The 3,483-nt window shown below is 45.6% G+C and overlaps 1 protein-coding gene across 2 annotated transcripts in view; it reads left to right on the top strand.

The window, feature by feature from the left end:
* Positions 1 to 593: 593 nt before the first annotated feature.
* Positions 594 to 3,483, top strand: part of SLC25A30 (solute carrier family 25, member 30) — a 16,984-nt gene continuing 14,094 nt past the window's right edge. For both annotated transcript variants that reach the window (XM_012649340.1, XM_012649350.1), the window contains exon 1: positions 594 to 641. The gene's annotated coding sequence lies outside the window, so the exon portion shown is untranslated. The remainder of the gene's footprint in view (positions 642 to 3,483) is intronic.

Below are 3,483 nucleotides of genomic sequence, written 5' to 3' on the forward strand. Positions count from 1 at the left end.
GGGAACCAGAGTTTTCATTGTGGGAGAAGGGAGATACAGGTATGGAAAGGGGGAGGCTAGAAAGAACCCTATGATTTTGGACTTTGAATTGGAGGAATCAGTATGAATTCATGATTTAAAAATGTACCTGCGTAAAGGTTATGCTGTTCGCGGTAAGGTTCTCTCAATTTTTTGATCGGTTTGTACATTTTCAACCTAAAACGCTGGAGTATAAAAATAAGTGCAAGTTTCCTTCCTTCCGACTGTGGAGGTTCACGTGGACACAGAGAACCAGCCCCCGGAGAAGGCGCCTTTTCCGTGGCTCTCGGTGCGTTCGGCAAGTTCCTCTTTGACCGCCGAGTAGACAACAGAGGCAGCAGGAGTCACCTAACCCCGGCAGCACAAACGGAAGATCCCCAAAAGGAATCGCGCCGGGCCCTGGCCCTCCACGGCCAGAACTTGGGAGGCCAGGGGTGTGGCCTGGGCTTGGCTGGTGCCGGCAGCGACCAATGGGAGCTGAGGAGGCGGGCAGGGCCGCGCGCATGCGCCTAGGCCCGCCCGGCACTCCACTGCCTTATTTCCACCTCCCGCGCGGCCTCCAGCTCTGGCCGCCCGCGATCCGGGTTGGAGGAGCTGGGGCGCCCCGCCGTAGCAGCCGCCGGGTAAGTGCCTGGCCGGCGCCTCCTTTCGTCCGTCCGGCCCCCGTTCCCCCGCGGCGCCCGGAACCCGGGGCTGGGATGTCGTTGGGGCCGCGGTCTCCGGAGAACCCGGACGCTGCCGGGCGTGCTCGGGGCTGCCTTGCTCTCCGGTTCGCGTGCGGGGCCGGGCGGGCTCGGTGGGGTGCGAGGTTCCGGGGACCCGCCTGCGGACTCGACTGGGGACTGGGTCCGGCTCCTCGGGCTCCTGCCGCCTCGGGTCGGGCGGATCCCGCAGGGCCCTGATCGCTGTTGTTGGTGTTGGGTGGTCCCTGTTCCAACATCACTAAGATCCAGCGTGAAGCTCGTTCTGCCATCTCGGCGTTTGCACCCTTGCTCCGCGGTTTGCTTCTCCTGCCAGTGCATCCCTCCCACTCGTAGCTTCATTCAGACGGTGCAGCCTGAGCCCCGGCAGCCTCGTACTCTGGGAAGGGGCACGCTACACTGGAACATTTGCAGGGACGGGGTGAATGAATTTGCTTGCAAAGTTAATGTAGCTCTGGGTTTTAAGGTCTTTCTAGGTGTAATTTCATGTAAAGCAGTTGCGATGATCAGCATTATTGTTCCTGCGCAAGAATGGCAAAACAATGTCGGAACTGCTGCGCGGATCCTACATTCGTCCTACTTGTGTAATGAGAAAGTTGAAAGGCAGGCATTTCGGTTTTGGCTTTGCCACTGCCTTGGGCTCAGTTAATTCATGTGAAATGAGAAAATGATTTCTAAGGTTCCTTTTAAACCCCACGTTTTGTAAGTCTGCGATGAGCTTATTTTTCGTTCTGCGTCTTTAAAAAGAATAGGAAATAGGAAAAGTTCACGAAAGGGCAATCCAACAAGAAACGAAAATTTACGAGAGCACAGACGTTTAGGGACTGTGATTACTGTTTAAGATAGCAGACTGAAAAGGGAACAGCAAGTAAAATTGAAAGGACTTACCAAGAATTAATTATATAAGAGAAACTTGGAAAGCTTTCAGAGGTACTGGCAGCAAGTATTATACTATATTTAATTACCTCTCTTTACAGCTGTACAAATGAGGTCAGGAGAAAATAAATACTAAGTAACCATGTAAGAAAATGTAGTGGAGAGGATGTGTAACGTAGCATGCATGCATCTTAGGTGTAGGGAGAATCCTTAATTTGTATAGACATTTCCATTTGTATTTCCCCTGCAAAAAAACCCTACAGTTTTTCTGAATGTGTAGAATTCCCTACCCTCCCATCCGCCAATATTTTTTAACAGCTGTTGGAAAATAGCGTTTGGCTGCAAAGAAGTACATAGAGGAAAAGATCATGGGATCCGTCAGAGATAACGTAATTTGAATATTCTGTAGCTGTGACCAGGGAAAGTCGCTTTTCTTTGCTGAGGCGGTGTTTCCTCAGTTGTGGAATGTAGACAATGATGCCTATTTCATAGGGGTTTGAGGATTAAATAAAATCATTTGTGTGGAAAATGTATAGCAATGCCTGACATCAGTTATTCAATAATGACAACTAATGTTGTTAGTATTGTGTTTATAATGCTGCAAAGAGAAGCGATCCCTGGGTATTAGTGTGGCTTAGAGAGTGTGGCTGAAAGAGGAGTGCAAAGTAGGAAGTGATCTACAACCCTTGCCTGACACTGGAATTTCTGTGAAGTTGTAATCCCTTCCCTGAGATGCTGCTGAGACACTGTTAACTGCTAATAAGGACACATTAATCTTTGACTGTCTTGGCATGTCAGTCTTGGCACTTCAGTAGATAGAGTTGGAATTTTTCAAAAGAACTGTACTTGGAAATTAAGAAATGTGTGTAAAGAGACCCCCTCCAAAGAGAACACAAAAACAAAGTAATAGGTTAGTTTACGGAACAGAGATTTCAGCCCAAGATATCTGAAGCCCTGTTACAGCTTGCTGTGGCCAATACAGCTTGGACATACACTCACCTATTCCAGTCTTAACCAGAAGCGTTTTGAATGTTTGTCCAACTACTGAGGTTGTCTGGTTCTTATTTAAGCCAAATTATTTATTCTTTTACTCAATGAACATTAATTTGGGAAGGCCAAGTAGTCTTAACTGCTTAGGGATCTAGTCCTAGCCTTTGAAAAGGAAAAGAGAATCCCTCTAACTAGCTAACTTTCAAAAATTGTAATTGAGAGGAGCACACATGTGCACAGAGGGAAGTAAAAGTCAGTGGAAATCAAGCAGGGGGGAGGGCGAGGGAGGGGATGGGCAAAAACCTACCTAACGGGTACAATAAACACTATCTGGGTGATGGGCACACTTATGGCCTTGATTCAAGCATTGCAAAAGTGATCCATGTAACCAAAAACATTTATACCCCAGTAATATTTTGAAATAAAAAAAAATTTGTAATTGAATAGAAGTCCTTTCTTATTAAAGTTTAACCAGGGATGCTGATGGAGTGGATACTCATTTGTGGAAGGTGAGTTTTATTTTGGCAGAAACCTCTGAATAGGAATTTATGGGTATGTGGTTCATCCCACGTGATTCAAAACTATGAAGAGGCAATTCCACAACAAGCCTCTAAGTTTTAACCTAATCAACTAAAAACTTAATATCAAAATTGATAGAGGAAAAAGTAGCGAAATCCTGTTTAAACTAGCAAACAAATATAAGTAGTGGCAGAAAATTAGATAGTTAATTAGTGAGATAGCATGAGGTCATATAGCAGTGTAGTTAAAACTTTTTAAATTAAAGATTAATTATAATCATATTTTTCTTAAATTTTTGCTAACGTTTTGGAAGATGTCTTGTGTATAGAGTGTTTATCTCCAAATACACACATACATGTATATTCATTGTAGAAAAAAA

This window comes from Propithecus coquereli, unplaced genomic scaffold, assembly GCF_000956105.1.
Source record: "Propithecus coquereli isolate 6110/MARCELLA unplaced genomic scaffold, Pcoq_1.0 Scaffold11, whole genome shotgun sequence".
In the NCBI taxonomy this organism is placed as follows: domain Eukaryota; kingdom Metazoa; phylum Chordata; class Mammalia; order Primates; family Indriidae; genus Propithecus; species Propithecus coquereli.